Genomic DNA, 23,829 nt, shown 5'->3' with positions numbered 1-23,829 from the left:
AAGGGTTGTGAAGAACTGGCTGAGGAAAACAAAATGTATCTTAACCTGGAACATAAAACATCCAGTTCTTTAAAAGTACCCCGGTCTGAGTAGCTGAAGGCCTGGAACACAGCTTGACAAATAAATAACCTGTAGCTTTGACTAATTACGCAATAAGGCCACCGTTCCCTTCCACGGGGAGGTATGAAGCAGGTCAGAAACTACGCACACCAGTACGGTGACAGCAGAGCTTACAGTGAAAGCACTGGCTCCGGTCCCTGGGCAGCCCTGCTTAGGGAAGAAATACATCCACAGGCAGCAGTCCTCCTGCCTGCTGCTGGGACCGCTCGCCAGCGATGACATCTCAAATATGTTTTAATAACCAGCGGCTGTTAATAAGCGCTAGCTCCTCCACCGGCTTAGATGCATCTCTTTAAGTTTAAACAGGATTAGATAAGGTAGGGAGATTATTAAATACCCAAATGAACATTAAGCAGATATATTGGAGGCTTAACAACTCTGCAGCAGATTGTTAAATTGCTCTAAATATTTCCCTGCTAGTCTGGGGGTATTTAATTAAAACAACCCCTCTAGTCCTCCGTAATGTGCCTAGCAGGCCTGCGAGCCCCATGTAGGGCGGGACCCTAATTGGCAGCGTTACCGCAAAGCTGAGCTGTGCTCGAGGACAATTAAAAAACCAAGAGCCCCCCCTCCCCACCCCACCCCAGCAACCACCCCGAGCCCCTCTAATTAGCGTGAGAAATGACGACAAAACAACTCCGAGTGTCTCCAGTGACAGGTGCACAAATAACAAGGCTGATGAAAGATTTTGCAATTAAGATTGCGCTATGAAGATTAATGGGATATTTTCATAAACTGATGTAAGATTGCCTATAACCCAGTCGCCTTCACGTAGCTCCATCTCCTTCTGCCCAACCCTTCCATAGCTTTTTTTTTTTCCGAGTCTTCCCCCCCTGCACAAGCTTTTCCTGGTTTGTGTGGGTTTTTGTCCCCAGCACTGTTTTCAGGTTTCTGATGTTTCTAAGCATTTTTTTTTTTCTCTTCCTTAGGCTGGCGTTGTCTAAATCTGCTCCATTTAAACTTCCTGGGTGGGAGTGGAAGTGGGGCGTCCCCATGGGACATCTGTGTGGCGTTACCCCATTGCAGGTTGGAGGGTAGTGGATGACTTATTTCCAAGGTAGCTCAGCTCTGGTGCTGCTCGTGGTGTTGCTGCATTGTGCGAGAGGAGCTGGGGCTTGTTGTGTTGTCTTTCTAGCTTGGTTTTCCAAGATGGTGACGTTTCTACCATTTTGCTGGGCAATTACCTCCCCGTTTGTTTACTTTCTGGGTTTCTTTGGAGCCATTTGACAGTTTTCCAAGGATCGTGGTCTCAGAGGGATCAAGTTCCTACTAACTGCCTGGAAATGCGTGGCTGGGTAGCAAAGGGAGACTGTTAGCACCCTGCAGGGAAGGATGTACAGCGTGCGATCGACCTTTATTGCTGCCCTGAGGATCCAGCTGTGCACGTCTGCCCCCAGCACCACGTGTGCGCATCGTTTTCTGAGGTCACACTGTTGGGAACAGGCAAAGGCAGCGCTTCCCCTGAGCCTACCAGGGGTCCTGGTAACCCAGATTGACTGTGGTACGAGATGTTTGATAGGAAGCATTAAACTGGCAAAGAATTACACCGAGAGCTGGACCAGACCCCCCTCCTCATGCACTATTCAGAGAGGGGGAAAGATGCACCTACTGCCCAGCCCCGCTCCTTTCCCAGAGAGGTTTGCCCGTTGCTGCTGTCATTGCTACTTCATTATTCCTAATTGCCTGTTACTCTCGATATCTCCAAGCCAGGCTATTATACAGGGAATTTACATTTTTAATCTAGTGAAAGCAGTGATTGGACACACAGCCTCCGGCCCTGGTTTTCTTCCTCGCTCAATTGCTGCGATGCACCAGGTTTGATGTCCGGCTTTGCAGACTGTCTGCGCTTGCTGGCTGTCCCCCTCTCTCTTGCTTTTCCTTCCTGACCTTGTCCTCAGCCCAGCCAGTGGCTTTGTGCCGTGACTTTCCTGCAAGACCTCGGAGGGCAGGATCTGCTTCATCACTGCTCGCTTTTTCCACTGCCACGTGTCTGTCTTATGATGTTCTAGAAGAGATGCCTGCCCAAATGTGCAGCCACTGCTTCACCCAGAGCCCTCTCACCAGCTGGACCCACAGAGCTGGGGATGTACAACCAACCCTAAACGCAGGGACTTCAGAATACTTGTACCTGGGGCTCTGAAACCAGTAGAACCACTCCCATACCGTACTGGTGGCTAACTCCGCTAGGGAAGCGTGTAAGCAAGACCTTGGTGAGATTTGCTCTTTGCCTCCTGATTTAAAGGCTCTCCCTGTCTTTCCCCGTGCCCCTATTCCTAGATAAGGCACTGTAAATTCTCCTTTCCCACAGCTTGTGAGCAGTCTTTAGACGAGAGTTAGTGCAGCACCAGCTGCGTGTTTCAGCCACTTCTCTGTGTGCAGAGGGTGCTGTGAGCTCCAAAGATGACCTTTTTATAGGGTCCATGTGAAAAAAAAATTGGTCCAGCAATAGGTGGGAGGAAGCCAGGCTGAAGGAAGAGGCGATAATTGCTGGTGACACAGAAATGGAGCTTTTCCTGAGCATGGTCTCTGTCTGACAATGTTCCACTCACCGAAGCAAACCAGCCAAAATGAGGTCTTTCTGTCTCTTGTCCGTGAGCCTTTTTGACTTGATATCTCATTGTCTCTGCTTTTCTTTTAATTGCTCAGCTGTTGTCCTATTAGTGTCATTGCTTGGCACAGCACAGGGCTTGTAGCTGAAATACTCTGGCTGTGTTATGTGGGGTGTCAGCCTGGATAAATACAGCGGCTCTTCCTGTTCTCACACATCTCCTTTCCCTCCTCTTCCCCACCATCACGATGCTGAAATCAGCTGACAAAGTTAATGCTGCCAGAGACTTCATGGGCTCCTTGCTGACTCTTCTGTCCTGCGACATCCCCTCGTGTGTCAGCGCCTGGCAGAAAGCTCGTTAGCTGGCTCCATAATGAGCCTGCGTTGGTGAGTCAAGGCTTTGTAGGGACCAACTCTATCGGAGCCGAGGGAAATACACAACCAGTCGAACACTGCCTCTTGGGCTGATGCCGTGAGTGGTGACACCAAGGAAATGCATGTTTAGAAGTCCCTCCACCAGGGTCCTGTCTCACCGGCTGTGCGGATCTGCAGGACTTCTGGAGGTACGACCTGGCACCCGTTGCAGCCTTTGCGTGTGTTTTTTTCCCTCTGGTTGTCCCGGTTATTGCCCTGCTGGTTCCAGCAAAACAACCCTTTGGGGGAAGTCTCAACCTTGTTAGATTCGTGCCTGGACTACCAATAACCTCTGAGTGGCTAGTGTGCTGCAGTGACCCAGAGCAGCCAGGTAGCTTGCCTTTTTCTCTCTGCTCTTGGTGTCCTGGTGATGGTGGGTGTGCAGGGCAAGGAATGGAAGGCATCGGGGTTCAGATGTCCTGTAGGGACTGAGCTATCCATTGCTGCTGCAGTCTGCTAGGACAAAACGTGACGTGTGTGAGGCTTTCCCTGGGGAGAAGCTCTTTTTGCTTTAAGTAAAAAGCTTGCCTCAAACAAAAGATGCAGTTCTGAGGGTGCCCAAATTATTCAGCAAACCCCAAAGTCTGTTCTCTTTATTGCCTGATCCAGAGCCCTACCAGGCCTCTCTCCTCATTTCCTTTGCTGGGAGTTAAGCGTACAGTCGCCAAGTGACGCCAGCGGGGGGGATGCCAGTTTTTGTCTGAGGCAACTGAGCTGTGACCTTCTGCCGAGGAGAAAATAACACTTATCCTGGAGTTTGGGGGTAAAAGGGAACTGTGTGCTTCTGAAATAAAGATCGCTGAGCGCGCTGGGCTGAGCAAAATGCTCTTCCTTGGGGTTTGTTTCTTGGCAATGCAATTGCTGCTCTGGGTTTGTATTGTGTATCTTGCAGGGGAAGGCATGAGGTTCCTGGGGGACTCCCATCGCAGCCCTTCACTCCTGTTTCTAAGCCTTGTGTTCGTAATGATCTATGGCACTGTCAAGTCCACTGCTGCAGACCTCTTCCGGTGTCTCCCAGGTGCTCCCCAGGATGGTAGAGGCTTTGTGCTACCACTGAACATCTCTTTAGGCTTTGGTCAGGCTCCCCTGACCGTCCGTGCCTGGCCAGTACATCTCTTCCATGTCTGGTCTGTTGTCTGCCCTGCTGTGTGTGCACAGCTCCACGCTCTGCCTCACCAGTGCTCCTTGTCATCATGGACTACGAAGCCCTCTGCTCCATGGCTGTCCCCGCTCCTGTGCCTCGTGTCCCTGCTGAACTGTACCTCTTTCTCCTTCCTTCTCAGGCCGAGGTTGCTCAGGTTGCTCATCTCACACGGAGAGCACCACGGGGAGGAAGAGGGCTCAGCATGTGACCGGACTTCGCAGCCAACTCTGCACCACAAGGTAGGAAATGGCTCTTGCCAAAAGCTGCACTAAAATGCTTTCCTGTGTCCTGGAAGAAGCACAGATGGTGCCAAACTGAGGCTGCCAAGGAGCAAGTCCTGTTGTCCTCGTCACCCGTGGTTCTGCTGTGACCTCTGTGACCGGCTCCCCCTTTCTCTTAGAGAGCTTAGAGGAATGTGTGGTTGTGCCTCCCTGCTCTGTAGAGAGGTGGGGGCTGTCCAAATAGACACGTGCTGACCCAAAAGGCTCCCGTTCTGTCGGGGAATGCAGCAGTACAGCCTCAGGGATCCCTTCTGCATGTACAGCCTGGATGAGACAGGTCCTGAGGAGCAAGCAGGACGTGGTCCTGCCAGGAAAGATGCTTTGAAACAAGCAAACACGTGGGCGGGGTGAGGATTTGTGTTGTAGGGCAGATTTAATTCCTGGTATTTTATAACCTGGGAGCCTGACTTGTACAGATGTGTTTTTACTATCCCCTCCCATCCTAATAGCTATTTTATAAATATTATTACGAAGAAGTCTTGGTGGTAATGCTAAAGTAAAGCTGGGCTTTGTTTTATCTGAATAGTGCTTGCTTCCAGCTTGGGATAAGGGCTGTAACACCATAGAAAGAAGCTGAGCCGGAACAAAAGGAAATCTATTCATTAACTTAAATCGTAGTAATTTTAGCATGACCCAAGAGGAGCCTGGTGAATCTAACCCTCTATTTTCCCACATCCATCCTAGCAAGTGCCTTTCTTTCTAGCTGAGGTTTGAGAGCTGACTCACTTCTAGACTAGAGTGAAATCTGGGGTGGATTTTTCTTCTATAAGATTAAAGTCAACGCTGTTACAACAATTGCAGTGGAAAGAAAAATGATTGTCATTGTCGATTTTGATGTGTAAAGGCTGAATTTAAGCTGTCCACTTACCAGTTGCCTAGTTATCAGATTTATTTTTGTTACGCTTAGTTACAGATCTCTGTAGTTTGCTGCCGCCCGCCCTGGGTGGGAGTCAATGCTCGATCCCTCATAACGTTACCGACTGTCTTCTAGGGACACGGCCTTGGGTTTTGTGGTGAAGATGAGAGGTCAAACCAGGTTTCCTGAGACTTGCAGGAAGAGAGGTGCAAATGGCTGTTCAGGGGCAGACTGAGGGGACCTGCTAACGCTAAGTCAGGTAAGAAGTCCTGGCTCCTGGCCTCTCGTGCTGTGAGCAGCCTTTCTAAGAGACCCTGGCCCTTTTCACCACCAAGGGTCAAAGGCAGAGCTCAACTTCCCTTGGCAGGTTTTTCTTGTTGTAGGGTTGTGTTGTTTTTTTCCTAATTTGCAGAAGCAGCCACAGATTTAAGAGGTGAGTGGATAGAAGGAACAACTTGGAAGGAGAGAAGGGGGATCTCTGGGGGCAGAGGAGTGGGGCAGAGGGATGCAGGAGGTGACAGGTCTCTCTGCTTTTTGCCTGCTTTCTTTATCTCAGTCTCCCAGTCTGTAAAATGGGGGTAAGGAGGTTGATTACTTATGTAAGAGCTACTGGCATGCAATATTTTGTAAAGGCTCTGAAAAACCTTCTGGATGGCGAAGCACAATGGGAGCACAGACAGCCTCATCACTCAGACAGCAAACTCCTACGTGTGAAAACGTGAGCCGGGAGTTTGACGTATCTGCTACCCAAATGCTAGCAGGTGATGAGCAGATGGGGCCGCCGGGCGCTTGTCTGAGGTCTGTCTGAGCAGAAGGCAGAGGGGGAGTGGGGATCCGAGCGCCGGGGCTTTTTTTTTTGTGTGTTGTCGATAGCTGACACGTGGTTCTCGCCAAACATGTAAAAATAGAAGCCGTTGGCTTCCGTGGGGCCATGGCACGGCGCTGCTTTATCTGGGCGTTTAGATGTCACGCTCGCCTGGTTATTTATAGGCAGCAGGCAAACCCTGGGAGGAGGACGGGAGATGCAAAACGTGGGAAGCCTTTCTTGTGGTGGTCTTGGGCCACGGCGGTGCCTGCTGGGCTGCGAGGAGCAGGGCAGGGCAGCTCTCCCCTCTCACTGCTGACTAAGGAGCGCTGATTTAAGCCGTTCTCCAAACGAGCAGAGCGGGAAGCTCTGCCCCAGGGCTTCTCCTAATGATGCCTCCGTCGATTCTGCAAGGACCAATGTTGGGAGGGGGAAATCAGACTTCACAGGGGCTCACTGTTACAGTTTCACGATAACTGCTCGTTTGGCTTCCTTTGGTTGTTCCCTTGCTGCAGATCCATAAACCCCCTGCAAAACTCGTCAGGGAGAGGGGGCGATTTAGCGGGTCAGGCATTCCTCTGCTGAGGGCTGTGTTGTGGTGGTGGTGGTGGCCCGAGTGGCGTGCGAATTAGCTTGCTTTATATTGCCAGGGTTTGCTGTGCCTGGTGGGACTGACGCTCGTGGGTAGCTTGAGCATGGGGATGGCTCCCATTACCCTCCAAGGTGTCCTGAGCCTTTGCTCGCAGTGAAAATGCATTGCAGAAATTTCTTTCTGACCCATGTGTGTGACCTGCCTTGGAGACCATGTGGATGTAAACACGGGGAGGGAGACGGGGAGGTGCTGAAGGAGTGTACGAAGAGCTCTGCAAAGGATGCTTTGGGTTTAGGGAGTGGGATTCTGCTTTTCTTTGGGTGAGCTGGTAGAGCAGTGCACGTACCAGAAGGTTATGTCTTGCTGCAGTTTGGAGTCCTTTATCTGATGGCTTCTTTCTGCACCTACGTGGTTCCAGTCTTCTTTCACTGTGCAACCTCCCGTACATTTATTCTTGAAGTCCCAGCTACGTGTCCCAACACGGTCCTTGTGATGGTAGGGAACTGGGTATCGAGAGGAATGGCCTTGAAACATCCAGCCCCAAAATGAGGTCTCCACCACAGTTTATTCTCTTTTCCTGAGGCCTCGGAGCTGTGCATGTGCCCGAGCTTTTGCTCCTCTGCCCCAGAGCATCCTCAGGAGGAGCTGGTGGCATGCAAGGAGCCAAAACAGATGGGCTGAGCTCACAAATCCACCCTTGAGCTTGCTGAGAGGCAAACGGTGAGGTATGGGTGGCTGGGGGGATTATCCCCCTCCAGACTGCCCCGGGGGCATCAACACCCTCCCTTTCCATCCCCGCAGCAGCAAGCCGTGGCAGTTTGTGAGCTGGGGGCAAATAGGTGCCTGCTGGTAGTGTGCCAGAGGGGCCAGCACACCTGGCGGTGGCTGGAGAAGGAGGCGAGTGATTACAGCTGAAGAGGTCGTATACTGCTGTAATCCCGAACAGCAACATTATGATTCATCATTCCTGATGTAATGTCATCTGTTTAATAAAGCTGTAATTCACCCTGTGCTCGCTTTTAATGGGGCTATTTAAGTAATGGCGTTGGGTTTTCTCCTTCCCAACCTCCCCCCACACCCATACTAAGTAGGGCTTGGACGGAGCACTTGAAAAGAGCTATTGGAGTTGAAGACTTTTTTTTATATTTACAATATCTTTCAGGTCGTAGCTGAATGGGGCATTATTTATGTCAAATCACTACTTTCCCTGAAATATGGGGAGAAGGAAAGCCAACAGCTGGATATGGTAATGAGTAAATAAACCATGTGTCTCTTTAATGATAGGGACATGAATTTGTGCCGCATGGGGAAATGGCCGGTGATAAGATGTCTGACTGGAGCTGACCACAGAGCAAGGGCACCCCAAAATTTATGTTACCAGAGAGCTCCCTTGGCAGCTTGCTGGGAAGAACGATGCTCTGATGTTTCAGGGGTGGAACGGAGCTGGGTTCAGGGTTGGCTTTGCCGTCTGTTCCCTGCGGGGTGTGGGCCACGTGCAGACAGCAGCACTTGCTACGTCTGGCTCGGAGGTACAGGGGGATCCTTCCCATGAAAACTGGGATCCTGAAGCTGTGGTTTCTGTGGATGTCTCAAACTCAAGTCCGGGGAGGGTTGCTTAAAAGCAAAATCCAAAGGGGTCGTTTTGGAAAGAAGAGGTGGCAATGGGAGTGTCTGTGTCCCCAGCACAGAGGGTGAAGGTGTAATTCATTGTTCTTGTGGCATGACTTTTTTTTCAGGGTTATATTTTATGTGTGGAGGAAAGCAGGCCTGGGAATGTGAATTTTGGAATGCAAGTGTCTGACCATCTACAAGTGCCAGCAGGTTTTGGTGCCTTTGCTGGTGCACAATGGCAGGAGGCTGTGGGAGTTCTCGTGGCTGAGGATCCCTCTGGCTGCGTGCTGGACAGACACAGGGCAGAGGGGCCCTGTGTCAGAGCGGATCCACCATGGGGTGAACGTTGAGACACAGCCACGTGGGCCTGTTTCTCTTGAAGCCCCTTATGCCTGGCTCTCCACGCCTGTGAAAGGAAGAGGATTTGCCAGTCTGGATGGATAGCTTCTAATGTAGTAGTCTCTTCTTGATGGTGGCCAAGAGCAGATGCTTTGGGAGCGGGAAGGACCAATCCTTCCCCATGTGTCCACCTGGCTTTTAGCAGCTCTTGAAGCAGGAACTTCCCGAAATAAAGGAGTCTCTTAATGTCACAAAGAGACTTGACTTCCTGCATGAGAATCATTTAACCTTTTGAAATTCATTTGTATGTATTCACTGTGCATTTGGTTTATTGGAAAAAAAGTCATCCCTGCCCTCTGCTATAGTCCGTCTGAAACTTGTTACGGCTTCTCCTAATAGGCTTTGATAGTTGAAGCTGTTAAAAATTGCACCGTGCCACCCGTAGGCTGCTTAGTTGCGAGGCACACACAAAGGCCAAAAGTGCTTTGTTGAGAACACGCTGTTTTGTCCAGGCTCTTATTTTGCCCATTTCAGCGAGTGAGGTCACTGGATTTTAAAAAGTCACAAAATAAAAATAACGAAAAACCCCCACAGTTCTTGTGGCTGGCTGCAGTTTGTATTTCTCCCCAGACTTTGGACATAAACAATAGGGAGCTTCCAGCCATCTCTCCTCTTATCGCACCAGGAGTAAGAAAGGAAACAATTAAGGAAACTTGGAGAGGGGAAAAAAAAGGAGCCCTAAAATACTCCATGCTTAAAGCAGTTTCTACTTTTGTCCCATCCGGTGGCAATGAATCACGGTGGGATTAGGAGGCGGCCAGGAAAGGCGAGGGAGGGAAGGGGGGTCCTGTCTCGGGAGCACGGTGGCACGTCGCCTGGGGCCACCGGGCTTCTTGCAGGCTCCTCCGTGGGCTGGGCGTCCCGTGCGGCTCCTGCGGGGGCTGCATCCTGTTTGCACGGTGGGATCTGGTGCTACGGGGGCCTGAAAGGAAGGTCGGGGGCGTGTGAGGACACTTGGCCTCTCAGCCAGGCCGCGGAGGTGAAAGGATGCCCGGTGAGGGACGGGTTAGGGGTGCGCTACGGCTGGGGACGGCGCGTCTGGGGCAGGGCCTGGCTCTGCCCTTCCCTTCCTTCCTCGTGCCGGTTCTCACCTGCAGGATGGGGATCGTGGCTGTCATTCCCCTTTTGGAGGACTTTAGGTCTGAAGCACTCGACGACTGAGCCCTTGGTAGGGGTTGGCTGTTGCCACTTTCCCTGTGGACATCCAGGACACCTGCACTCATGTCAGAGGCCACCCAGCTCCACCCGCGGTCTTGGTTTGGGTTGGCCTTCCTCCTTTTAAGCCCGTGTAAGCAGCTGCTAAGGCTGAATGCCTTTTGTGCGGTGAGGGGAAATTGTTTCTGCCTGCTTTTTATGTCCGCACTGTCACCCGAGGAGCCCTCGCAGTGAGCTACCAGGCTTGTGCTCCCGTGGCTTCGAGCACGTTCCAGGTGGGAACTGGAACCGGAATGTCTCTCCTAAAGCAAATACCAAAAATCACATCTCGTGAATGCTGCCGGGAACGTGAAATCTGTGGGTAAATCATAACGTCGTCCGCGAGGTCAGCGGAGAAGGATAAACCTGCCACTTACAGATGTTCAAGGCAATAAAAAGGGCCCGTAAAGACAAGCCCCTTGTTGCCAGGCAGGCCCAGGAGCGCGGCATTGCTGTGTGCCGGGGGCCTCCCGCCTTCCCGGGAGGCTGGAAGGGGTTAAGGCTGGAGCCGAGCACTCGGCTTGCTCTGTATTATGTCCAGGTGGCATGACGTGTGAACAGACGAAAGATAAAAATCGCAGCGGATAAAATCACAGAGGAAATGGCTCTGTCTGAGCCCGGATCACGACGCCTTGCGCTGACCCCGCAACCTGAGCTCCATCAGTCAAGTTGTCCTTCCCTTGACTTCTCACCCCATGCTCTGCTGCTGCCGCTGCTCCATAAAGAAGGAGGCTGGTGGGAGGAGGGGAGAGGCGGCTCAGCCTGATGACTAAGAGGGGCTGAGGACATGGGTCAAGTTCTTTCTGCCGGAGTCTGGAAGAGAAAGCTGAGTGCTCTACCAGACCCCGGTATAAAACCATCTTCCCCAAAAAAGGAGCGACGAGGAACCGGGAGGCGAGCAGCCGTCCTCCTGCCTGGGCTGGAGGTGGGGATGGTGGAGCAGAGCCAGGCTGCCCGGCTGGTGGCACGGAGCAGCAGCAAGGTTTTGGAGCCGTAAGGTCCATGGCTCGTCTTTTTGCTGCTCTGCCTTTCAGTCCATCCCAGCCTGCAGCCTGGAGGTGAGGGCCGGACCACCTGCCCTCGTGCAAGGACGTCCCTGTGCCCTCCGTGCACGGTCACCCATGAGAAACCAAAGCCCTCGAAGACGTTCTCAGCTCTTCACCGTGAGCATCTCTGGGGGGAATGAAAATCCTCATTCTCCTTGTTTATCCGGGACAGGTGGCATCGGTGACAGAAATAAAGCGTGCCACCGCCCCGGAGCCAGGCACCACAGCTGGGGGAAGAGGCGCGCTCGGAGCTGGATCGCGCCGCGCTCTCAGAGCAGCGATGTTTGCTGCAAGGGCTGGAGGACGCTGGAATTTGCTCCCTCTGCCTGATCCAAAAGAGCCTAATGCTGGGGAAGGCCTTCTGGGCTCGCTGCAGAAGACATCTGTTTTACGGGGTTTGTAGGACTGGGCTCAGCTCAGCCTTCCCAGAACTGGGAAGGGCTGGGGAGAGGTTCCCAGCGGTAGCTGGCAGAGTTCCCCCGCCGTAATTATCTCCTGCAGTCCTGGGATTCGAGAGCGTTACCAATGACACTCGGCTAGGGCAGTAAGATGCGGAAGGGAATTTTTAGGTGGTTGGGCTGTAAGCTGCTCCACACATTTAAAATATATATGAAAGATGGGATTTGCCCTCTAGATCCCTGTATATTTTAGTTTAGCTTAACTCAGCCTTTTTTGATTGGAATTTATGCACCAAAATAACCAGGCTTGTTTAGAGCTGGCACCCCTGAGCTGCAGGTGGGCTCTGTTTTTCGAGAGGTGCGTGGAGGTGCAGGGTACTGCTGTTTTCTCTACTGGGCACAGAGCTATGGCAGATATGTGCTCGGGTGTCAGCAGATAGGGGCACTGAGAAAGCTCAGTCGAATGGGGAGTGTGATTGTGGTTGGGTTAAGCACCTTCTGAGTTAGTCACCTGGTCTGTGTGCATAGGAGGCCGGTGGGCACCGATGAGCTAATGCTGCAAAGTTGATGTATGCCGTGTAAACCCATCCCTGGGGCAGCTGTGCCTGTGGTCATTCCTGGGGCTCATGGTGGAAGGGGAAGGCTTTTATAAAGCCCTGTCCCCCCTGGAGCATTACTCCCCTGAGACCTGAGGGCGGTTGACCATCGCCTGCTTTATCACTGCTAGCTTGGAAGGGCGTACAGTGACAATGACAGGTGAGCACCCTCAGACTCAGGCTTGACCTGGTAAAAGGAGGATGCACGGGTCCTTTAAAAACTGATTTAGGCTTAGGGAATTTCAGGGAGGATGCCTCTCCTCGCTGTAAGGAAGGTCAGGGTGTGGTGAACAGATTCTACTGGCGAGCAAAGGTGTGTGTTGGTTAGAAAGCAAGCTATTGTGCCGTTTGACAGCACGAGTAGCAAGAGCAAGTGAGCTTGGAAAATGCAAGCAGTGGTTGAGAAGACTGACGACCAGCTCCACGTCCTGACCCCGAGGGAGCTGGCAGGGAGCGCTAACCCAGGAGCACACGCTCTGGCAGGGGCCAGAGATGGACCTAACTTTTGGAGCACGACGCTTGGCTGTGCACTGCTCTACGCGGATCGGGCAGCTGCATTTTGGGCTCCTGGCAGGCTCTGTAGATCATCTCCCGCTCAGTGAGCAGATGGGGAAGCCTGTCCGCACGTGTGTCTGCTCCTGGAGAGGCTGGAGAGCATCACCACTTCTCCCCGGGGAAGGCAGCTCCGTGGCACGACCTCCCACCTGGGGAAATGAGATCAGCAAATGACTCCTAAGTAGCGTGTCCATCACTGTCAAATTGACCATGGATGTCAAGCGTGAATCGGCTGTCCCCGCAGCGCGGCCGTGGCCAGCCCCTTAGCTGGCTGAGTCAAGCTGTGCTGACTCCCCGTGATAGCATTTTAATGTGAGGGATGACAGAGGCCTCCCAGTTAATGTGCGCGGAGAGGTGACAGTTTTGAATGTCAGCCAAAGTGGAAGGCCTGCCTGGAATTTTGCGGGGAGGGACGAGGACGGGCATGAAATTAGCACAGGCAAACGCCGCTGCCGGTGTCCTGATGGTGCTGATGCCTTGTGCTCCCGAGAGCAGCCACCTGAGTGGGTCCCTCCACTTTGACCTCGAAGGATGACCCACCGTGTACCACCCAGCTCTTCCCAGGAGTTTCTTCAAGGTCTGCAAGGAAGGACTCAAGCCTGGAGCTCATCGTTGCCCTCTTTGGAGGACGCCTGGGAGGTGGAAATGCTGATAGAAGCCCCGTGCTCCTCTGGGCCTCGCGGACAATAGGAGGTGGAGATAAGATCGGAGCTGAGCTGGTGTTTGCCTGCCGTTATGAAGAGTAATCGCTGGGCGTATGGAGATGAGGCCTGGCTCTCAGGAGCTTGGCTAGCTGCCTGAACAGCCCCATGGAGTCCCCCAAGGAAGGCACTCCTGGTGATTAAAATCTGATGGTGAAGAGCATCCGTGTAATTCCTAAACAGCTTGCTCGCGAGATGGAGCAAAAGTCCCCTGATGCTCATTGTGCGGATGAGGAAATAGCCACTCCAGATCAGCCCAGCCCCAGCGAGCGTGTGGTCCTGTCCCCCTCCTCGGGCCAGGCAGCTCGCCTTGCCTTGCCTCAGTTTCCCTCCCCTCGATGGAAGAAAAATCATGTTTCTTGATGGAGAAATGTTGGGAGAATAAATGGCTCTGGGGCTGCAAAGTGCCCGAAGCCTGCAGGTGGGAGGCAGTCCTAAAAGGAGCCGAAAGCAGTGACAAGATACTGAACGCGGCCAGGAGCGAGGCTGGATTTATTAAAGAAAAAATGAGGGAGACGTCTGTGGTCAGCTTGATAAATCATCTCCCCCTCAAAGCTGTATTTCTGTGTTATTGTTCGCCTGCAATGGGATCTTGACAAACTCTCCTCGGGCTCGGGGGCTAATTGCTGAGTTCACGAAGTTGCAGCTCTTCCGTGCTGTCGTCTGAGCTGGGGCTGGGCTGAGCCAGCTGTGGGCCAGAAACCAGGAACGGGACTTTTTGGAAATGCAACATAGGGTGTGAGCAGTATAATCTAGATGAGCCCAAATCCCTTTGAAGGGTAGTTGTGCTTGCTGGTATCCTTCAAAAGAAGGAGAGGAACTTATTTCTGTTTGGGTGCCTTATGAGATACCATCTTTAGTGTCCACAAGATCTGTCAGAAACCTGGTACTGAGTGGCCGGGAAGGTTAGGGAGCAAGATGCTCTGCCTCCCCTACCTGTAAGGTGCATTTGTGTCCCTGCTGCAAAAGCACAGGGCAGGGAAAAAGGCTGGTTGGTTCAGCTTTGGTATCTGTTCCAGCAAGGCCACAATCCAGGGACTCTTGTGTCCTTTTGTGGCCCTCAGTGTGCACACTTTGACCCATTCCTGGCTGTTGGCATGTCCTGGAGACTTCAGGAGCACTAACCTGATCCCTGCGTCACTGGGACGGCACCGCAGGCCAGGCTGAGGCAGCATTAGCACAACGGGCAGCAAATGGTGGCTGTCCTTATTTCAAGGGGTTCACCTCTAGCTCCTGCAGGTATGGGGACACGGAGATGATGAAGGCTTTGCCCACCTCTTGCTTGAACGCAGTCACAATTGGCTTTTGCCACTGTATATTGGGAGTTGCGGGATAGCCACAAAACACTGCAGATTTTATATAAAAACAGCCCCAAATTCCTCACAGGTGTGTTGAATTTCCATTACATGTTTAAAAAAAAACAGTCCAAAGGAAAACCAAAAATCAGCTGTGCCCTACCCAGTTCTCACCACCCTGGAGGTTTAGGTTAGCGTTGGCTGTTTCTCTGACCATGGGAAGTCAGGCTGATTTGAGGTGGATGCAGAAATAAAATGGTATCAGTGCTGAGTGAGAAAAGCCTGCTTAAAATAAGGGCACGAATATATCTAAAATGGATTTCAAATTTCCGATTTCAATAATGCTGCCTTTAGATGACTGGGCTTTTAAGAGGAGAAATCCTGGGCTTTGTTCAGCTCTTTTTTTTTCCTCAGCAGCGCTTTGACCTCTGGGTCTCTCCTGGGTTTGACCTTAGCTCTTTTCCAGTGAGACAGCCTTGGAGGAATGCTGCTATTTGCAGGCTCTTAATCCTGATACGTCAAATGCCAGGCTTGCATATACTGAATTACTGACCCGTGTTGTCCAAACCCCTGCTTGTCTGCGCTGCTCTTGGCTTCGTGCCTCTGTCTCCAGTAGTGCCGCAGGACACCGGTAAGCTCGGCTCTCTGGGAGGACGTGGGGTTTGGCCATCTCCTCTGGACCCAGCACCCAGGCAGCTTTCTTTGCTGGTCCAATCTCACTCGGTGGTGGCATGGGAAGGACCACAGGGAGGCTCTGACCCACGTGAAGCCCATCAAGGTCCACCAAGAGGGTGCCTCTCATCAGCTCATGGCTTTTGTTAGAGGGCGACTTTCCAGCAGTCCCCACCGCCACGCAGAGTCCCAGTTTTCCTTCCCATCAGCTCATTTTGCACCCAATTCGGAGTCAGTGTGAGCTCCCGAAGTATGTGGGAGAAAACCTACATAGACCGAGCTCCTGCTTGCTGCCGTGCCTGCTGCCTCCTCCACCAAAACCTGGGACCCGAGAGCGTTTGTGCCCCTCGAGCTGGGGCTGAGCGCTAACGCAGAGGAGAGATGTGTGCGGTCGTTTATCCTCCTCGTCGACAGATGGGATCCGACAGCTTCTTCCCTTATGCAGTCACAGACTCCACAGCTTGCATCTTTTCCCCTTTTCTGCCAGGAATAACTTTGGGGGAGGGAGGGCTTTAAAAAATGTTTCATTAATGCTTCTGGAAGTGTTTGGTGTGTGAAATACAAGAGCTATTTACAGTAACTTCTTCAGTGAACCTTGCAAAACAGGAATAATTTTGCAGCGTGCAAATTTCGCAGCCTTTTACTGTTCGGATTTTATTTTTATTTTTTTGATGGCTTCTATGTTTTAAAGTTATGGCCTCGGGCTTTAGAAACCCGGTGTCTTTTTGGGCCAGGTGAATTATGAGTCAGCCTTGAACTCCCTTCGTAGCCCTGAGTATTAATGTGTCCGTGCTGCAGAGGGTTAGGGACATAACCGGCGGGTTCAGCAGGGAGCAAAGAGGGGACTCGAGGTCTCCAAGCGTTTAAAGCGGGCCACTATATTCTTGCCCTGCTAGACAGATGGGAGACAGTGAGGCCCATGGACCTTGGAGAAATTAATGGGGCCCTCTGCAAAAACACCCTGCTTGGGGATGAAATGCTCGCCGTGCGCTGTGGGGCTGCTCTCATTTGTATCAGCCCCTCAGCCTTAAAGTTGTCGCCTCCTGCCCTCATCCCAATTTTCTGTGCTGGGAGAGGGGTGGCTGGGGGAGCCCTTCCTGCACGGGGTTGGCTTGGCCGTGCAGCTGCCCCCTCTTCTCTCTGCTGCTCCTTAACTTACTTGAGTTACCTGCAGACCCTGAGCTTCTGGAAAAATGTATTTGTTAATGTTGCAGCCCTTCTTCTCCCCAGCATCCCGAGACTCCTTCCTACCTCCCCAAGCAACCCTGCTGGCTTTGGGGTTGGATTTGCAATTTGTTGGTTTATTGCCCTACTGTTGAGCGTGGCTCCTTGGCGAGTCTGAGTCTTACAGCTTTGTCCAGCTTCAAAAGAAAAACTGGTATTAGAGGATTGAAAGCCAAAAGGAAACACAGCATTTCATTTTGGATAATTAACAGATTTTTGATAGGAGACCAGCGCTGATATTTTTGCTGATATTTAGTAATAAGTGCTGTCACTGAAATGCCTCCTTTGAAATATAATTTTAATTGAATTTGAAGCAGAAAGAATTTCAAGATGCAGAAAGCTGAACTGCTAGACTCTGAGAAATATTGCAGGTAGACATTTTGATTTTGCAGAATTAAAACATTTCAGTGTGAGGAGCCTTCGATGTGAAGGAGTCAGGAGTGATTTGAGAAGTATTTTGATGTTACTGAATTTGCATTTCTCCCCGGTTAGATACACAGCGTGTGTGTATGGCGCTGGAACATTTTTACCTGCTTCCACAGCAGATGAGTAGGTCACGCAGTCCTTTGATGAAAAGCCTGAGAATTTAAATAGACAAACTGGCAAGTTGTTTCATCTCTGGGTACTTTTGCCTGCCAGTGAAAGAATAATTTCTCACTTGCCCAGCTCGGTCTTTGACCAAGCCAAGAACTGAAGCTGGGTCTTCCGAGTCCTTGTCCAGTGTCCCATGACAAGATCCCTGTCTTTTCTCTTTGTTTGTGCTTTGTGATTAATCGCCCAAGTCTGCTGATATTATTTCTGTTCTGCTCCCTGACTGTATGAGTTGAAATTTTATAAACAGGCCATAGCAAATGCATGTGACATACAAAAATATGGGTATTCATCAAAGTAGCACAGCTGCTCCTGAAACAATGGTGCTAAGGAAGCCCATTCATACTAATTACAGTGCCACAAAGAATTGTGTTGCTAAATTTGCTGGCAGGTCCAAAAGATGTTTTGGCTTGACCTGAAACAGTCTCTTTTGGGGAAGAAAATTTTGGCAAGTTGAAACATTTTCGTTTAACTCTAGAAGAAACATTTTGTTTTAAATCCAAAGGATTTGCTTTAAATAGAAATTAGAAGGTGGGCACTTTTGTTTTTTAAGTTGAAGTGGGACTTCTCATTTTTAAGGAAAAAAAGCCTTATACCACTAACGGTTTGCTAAAATGGAATAAGTAGGTGACCTGTTTTAATAAGGCTGGGATGGTATTTTTGGCAGCCGCTTCTCCCAAATCTCAACTCTTCAGCCGCTGAAGGATTGCCTGATCCTTCTGCAATCGCTCAGGACAAACACCCAGCAGGGAGGCTGGAGCTTGGAGCCTGGTCACCCTGTCGCTGCTCTGCTTTGCTTCCAGCCTGACGTGCTGAGCAGGTAACCCTGGTGCTGCGGGGACAGCAGGGGAAATTCCTCTCCTAAACGATGCCGAGCCCCAGAGAAACTGGACGTAATTACCCTCCACTTCTTAGTGTTTCCATGCGCAGCTCTGATGGCACTCCAAGCACACAATAATATTTTCCGTTCTGAAAATAAATGATTTTACTAAACGGGGACGTTATGTTTAGAAAATCTGGAAATGCTTAATTGAGGTATCCAGCCCATTCCCCTTTTTGCCTTGTAATTATTGTTTGTTCATTATCACCCCGACTGACTTCTGCCACCCACTCGAGTTTGACTTTGCCCCACAAATCTGTCAAAATAGAGACACACATCCACCTTGCAAATTGCTATTACGACAGAGGGAACAAACTTCCCTTTTCTCTCAGATGAATCAATTTTCAACATAATTTCACAATCGTGCAGTAGGTAGAATGATTTACTGCTGAACAATCTCTGCCTTCCTTTCTCTTCCCCTGCCTTACCTGCTCAGACCTCCAAGCCCCTGGCTGTGTCTCGGGTACCTAAAACAGCCCCCAAGAACTGCTGCAATTCCTAACACCCAACATCACGTCAGTGAAGACCGTTCCCAAAGCTGTTTGGGAGCTGGGGCAGTAAAAGCAGCATCATTACATAGCTGAACATGGGTGGAAAAGCAAAATGCTTCCAGCCCCCAGCAACTTTGCTGACTTCCCCAGGAGCTGCTTTGGTTATGTGGTGTGGGGCTGATGGTCGTCCACGTTGGGTTAGTGGGAAAACCACATTTTGCGTTGTTTCAGTCCCTGACTTTGTTAAACAGCCATTCTGACGACATATGGAAACTAATGTTATATTTAGGCATGTTCCTGTATGTCCATGAAGACAGTTACAAACCTATTTTTAACTCTAATTCTTGTACTAATCCTCCTAAAACTCACCAAGGGGCACTAACTCTTCTCCAGCATCAGCGGAAGACTCAGTGTGGGCTTTAGGGGGATATGTCTGGATGGGAAGATATTTGCTGCAATAACCCTTTCAGTTCTCCCTGTTTCCGTCTCCAGTTACTCTGCCCTTCTTGCCAGCACCCCGCTGATTCCTTTGGCTTGCGGTACCCACAACCTTGCCTTAGCGAGTCCCAGCACTTGGCAAGTGCCTTGAGCTGCTCGTGGTGCTGGCAAGCGCCAGCAGATGTGTTGCAGATCTGTTCCAGCACACATCTGTGTGGGGCTGTTCCTGTCACTACATCCCATGTCAAAAGCTGGGCTGCTGCTGCTTGTGCATGCCCTGCATGATGTTCCAGGTGTTTGCTTCCAGTTCTTGGGCTGCACATGCCTGCCTACTCCACAGGGGTCTCCTGAGCTCTGCAGCTAACCAGCAGCACCTCTTCCCTCTTTCTTGCAAGCACGGAGAAGCTGTAAAGACGGGGCTGACGTGGATAGGCCATCCAGGTTGCCAGTGGAGATGCAAAAGTGCTGCTGAAAGCTCAGAGATTGATTTCTCCAGGAGCTTTTTGCAGAGAGGCCAGAGGTGACGCGCCAAGATCTCCTGGGTTGGCTCCTGTCCGGGGTATAACTGCAGGTCTGTGTTTGTGCAACCCTTTTTCGAGCCCCCTGGGGTATTTTGCATGCTGCTGGAGGATCCATACCATGCTTCAGGCACAGCTTCCCCAGAGGGCCTGCGTGTTCCCGTAACGTAATGTGTGTCTCAGCTTGATCCCGCTGGAGCACGCAGCTCTGTTCAGCAAGTCTTTCTGCTGGGATGCCAGCCCTGCTTGGGCTCGGACAATCCAGGGGCAGGGCCCCTATTTCTGGCACTTCAATTGTTTATTTTTTCTTCTCTGTCATATTCTGCCACCCCACATCATCCCCAGGTCTCCCTTGGGAGCTGCTCTACCTGTGCTGTTGCACCATAGGTTGGTCGAAGCAGGCTGTGCCCCACTGACCACGCCGAAGCTGAGCTCTGGGGCACGTAGCCCCGCGTCCATCGGCCGCGGCGGGGAGCACACCCCCAGGGCAGGCAAATTTCTCTGCGAGCAAGGAGCGAGATCCCTCCCTGCCCTAGGTGAGTGCACTTCCTCGGTGACACGCTCACCGAGACGTGCGTGCCTCCTCCTGCGGCTGGGCTGTGGGCAGCTCTGCTGGCCAGCACGCGATGGTTATTACCTTGCACTCCTGCACTGCAGCGTCGTGATGGCTGCAATTTATCAGCCTATTCCCTGGTGGACTGGATTTGACCCGAGCGCTAGAGTTGTCTCGGTGCTTCCAACCCGCTCCAATCACGTGGTGCCCACGCCAGCTTTCCTGGAAGGCAGGCTGATCTGGCGGGAACTGCCTGACACATCGCCATCAGTGCATAATAACCTGTATTAAAAAAAAAAAAAAAAAGAGAAAAAAGAAAAAAAAAGACACACAACTTTCTGCACACGATCCCGCGGTAACCCTGGCAATATGGGCAGTAACGTCCAGAGAGCTTTCTCCTCTGGAAGGGGGGAGTTAATGGGTTTAGATTATTTGTGGTTATCTGGATTTCAGATTGACACCATAAATATTCAAACTCTGAACCTGGCTGGATGCAGCCGCCGTTGACTTTTGTATGACCTAGCTGGAAACTTTAAATCAGCTGTCGACTTGACTTTCAAGGGAATGAAATGCTCCAAATCCACTAGATAGCATCTCCTTGGTGTTTTATTACCTCCTGAGAACCTCACTTGGGTAGGGTCCCAACTCCAGCCTCCTTTCAGAAAGCAGAGCTTTGTTAGCCTCGCAGAGTCGTTAAAGCTGCCGTTGGGAGCAGGGGTGTCCTACCTCGTGGCAGCACACAGGGCTTATTATATAAAACGCACATGATTAATATACCAGCGGAGTGAGTCCAGATGCAAGCCTAGCTGCGTGTTATTAATAGGCTAACATAGATCTCTATCAATGGCTCTCTGTTCGCCAAATCGCATTGTGTGCTCCGTTTTGGGTTGTTTTTTTCCTTTTTTTAAATTTTAAGTGTTCCTTTGTCATTTGAGACGGTTATGCAGGGCTTCTCTGCGGGTACTGAATGCGTTTTGCTCCTGGCTCATGGTGTGCTCTTGTTCTGGTGCTGAACCCAGGGCTGGTTTGTGAGGTGCTGAGCAAGTCCCAGGTGAAACACCGGGATCACCCGTGGAAATGGCTGCCCAGCGGCCCTGTGGTGCCGGATTCATCAGAGCAAGCCGCCTGCGTTGAGGGCCACTGGCAGCTTAATGGATGTCCCGGCACGTCACCAAAGGTTAAAGCCTCTGCTGAAGTGGGAGACCCAAACACCATTTAAGTAATTGCACGATGGCAGCGGGGAAAATGTCAGGGACGTGTCTGGCCGTGCCACGTACGCATCCCCCCCAGGCACTCAAATACCGACGATCCCGTGGCGTGAAGGGGTCTCAGGTCCACGCACCATGGCTGAAGGTGGCCCAAGGTAGGAGCTGGATTGGAAAACGCAGGGGCTGGCAGGTCTGGGCTGACAGCTTTTAGACTAATTGGTTTGATGGCCTAGTCCGTTAATGTAATGCTTTATTAGGTCCAACAGCTTTCTGTTCCAAATTCCCTGGGGAGCTCTCCAAACTATCCGTTCAATGAATAGCTTTTCCCTGCAGCAACGTGAGGGAGGCGCTGGCAATAGAGAGATTTTGGCAACCCGGCCCGACAAAGACTTGGAAAGGCTCTCGGGCCAACCTCACAGATTATCTCGCATCTCCTCCGCTCGTCTGGTACTGAAAGCGCATCACAGGCACGTGGCTGGGTCTTCTGGTGGTCATTTCATTTCCACCTCCCCAGGGAAGCTGTTTGTTTCCCTGGTTCCTGTTCCTGACGCGCTGAGATCCCTCAGATTTGCGCTCTCCTGAAGACCAAGGACAAGGAGCTGGAGGTCCTGGCATGGCCACAGATGTCCTCTTGTGTCCCCAGCCCGCCTGGTGTTTGTCCCCCAGCCTGAAGCAGGCAGCTGGCTCTTGTAGTGATGCCTTCCTCCAAGCACACTCTGCTTTATGAAGATGTCTGGAGCTTCTTAAAAGCCTTCTCATGCCCTGTGCTTTTAATATCATGTGTGAGTTGCTATCTGCTGACTAAGATTAATTGAATATGTAAAACAATAGGTGCTAAGAATTAATACAAGGCTTTATAATACAAGATGACTTTTATTCTAGTTTGAATACTTCACAGAGAGGCTGTAAGTACATTAGTTTTATTGATCTATATTCATAGAATTATTTAAATGTACCCTCTGGTGCTGAGTGTCAGGGATTTTCCAATGCTTGCCACTATGCATTTTTCATTAGAGGCTAGCAAAGGCAGATCCAAACTTTGACTGCCCAGGCAAGATTAATTTCATCTCGTCAGTCCTAGCCAGACACAAGCTCAGGGTGTTTGAGAGCTGACCCTGGCTGTGGTCTCCCACCTTGTACCCCAGAGTGCGTACCCCAGATCCCTCCGTGGGGGCTCTCCTCAGCACAGCCAGGGCATGCTGGCAACCAAACGTGCCTGTTTCACCCAGGCTTTTCTCCTCCTTTTCCTTTTAAAGAAGGAGAATGGGTCCGTTCCTATACATAGCTGAATCTCTTACATTAAAACCTTGCCTGCACTGTGCATACTAAACCTGGCTTGATCTCTCAAGGTCAGATGTTTGGCAGGTGCCAACTGCCTGTAGCTGGTGCAACACTTTTTCCATCCATATGGGATGGAGTTGTCCTTTACTTCAGCAGATGTTTGTCACTTTTGCCTACAAATGCTCGCTTCATTTTCTTGCTTTTCTCTGGTGGGTGGGGGATTTAAAAAAAAAAAAGCCAGCAGCTTTGATTTCTAGTGAAGAGCATTCTCAGGTTTTTCTTTTAACAGCGTTTGATTGCAATTGCTGGCCAAAGGAAACTCAGCTGTTTTCAGGGAACTTGGGATTAGAAGAATTGAACTTCCTAGAGAAAAATGAAAAGTGATAGTTTTTAGTGTTTGCAAGTGAGACAAGTGCTCAGGCAGGAAAGCTAGGTTTCCCACAGGTTTGTCCTGAGGTTGGGTGAGGGATGGGTGGGATGTCCTGAGGCTGGGTGAGAGCTCGTAAGCTCTCCCTTTCCTGCTACTGGCTGGCTTGTGAAAACCGCGCGGAGTCTCTGGCGTCTCCTAAGAGGCTGAGCTCCTGCTGCAGCCTTTGCTCGAGGGAGGACACTAAGAAAGTGCCTGTCCTCTAGCTGACAGCCCACTGAAACTAAAACTTAAAGTTCTCTGTCTCTGCTAAATTGAGATAAAATCAGTTGACAGGCTCCAAAGCGCGTGGAACACACAAGCCCACAGTGTAATTGCGTAAGCCACTTTTTTGTGAGCCAAGCTGAAAACCATCAGTATATTTTACAATGCTTTATTATAACTATTTTGTGTCTACCTCGATGTTCACAGTACCGTCTGAACGTGAACTTCAGGAATGCTGGAGGGGTGCGTGGCTGATGGGAGGACGGATGTGGATGTGTGTGCTGCGGCAGGAATGCCTTTGGGATTTGGGAGCCCAGCCCTGCAGAGATGCTTCTGTCAGTCCTGCCCCGCAGGGGAACATTGCCTCCAGTGGCTCCCCTGGCTGCTCAGTGGGGGTTTAGAGGAGGATCTGTGCTTTTATTTTTTATTGATGTATTTTTTTTTAAATAAAAACTCTGCCTCTCCCAGGCCAGGGCCCCGTTGTGCCTTGTGTGGGGACGGCTAACCCGGGAGCTGGTGTCCCAGCACTCAGACTCTGCCTTGGCTGGGAGGAGGAGGCTCTGGTAGTGGGTTCGTGAACTTTGCTATGTTTTATAGCCACTAGAGGGGGGTCAGAGACTGCTGGCTTGGGCTACCTTCGTGCCAGGCTGCCCGGGCTGGGGGGTTCAGTCCGAGCCCCTTGGTGTGCAGCTGGGGTTTCCTTGCCCATAGCGTGTTTTCTGCATCTGTCACAGCCTCAGCAGGGATTCCTTTGTGAAGGTCCGAGCTGGGATATGCTGCCTGCAAC

The 23,829-nt window shown here is 51.1% G+C and overlaps 1 protein-coding gene across 1 annotated transcript in view; it reads left to right on the top strand.

Annotated features, from left to right (window-relative positions):
* Nucleotides 1-23,829, top strand: part of NUF2 (NUF2 component of NDC80 kinetochore complex) — a 145,249-nt gene that overhangs the window by 70,773 nt on the left and 50,647 nt on the right. Inside the window, exons 29-30 of the mRNA XM_083845765.1 lie at nucleotides 4,366-4,465; nucleotides 5,499-5,622. The gene's annotated coding sequence lies outside the window, so the exon portion shown is untranslated. The remainder of the gene's footprint in view (nucleotides 1-4,365; nucleotides 4,466-5,498; nucleotides 5,623-23,829) is intronic.

Source organism: Anser anser (genome assembly GCF_964211835.1).
Source record: "Anser anser genome assembly, chromosome: 8".
Lineage (NCBI taxonomy): Eukaryota > Metazoa > Chordata > Aves > Anseriformes > Anatidae > Anser > Anser anser.
Note: the sequence above shows the minus strand (reverse complement) of the source record. Positions and strands in the feature narration are given on the sequence as shown.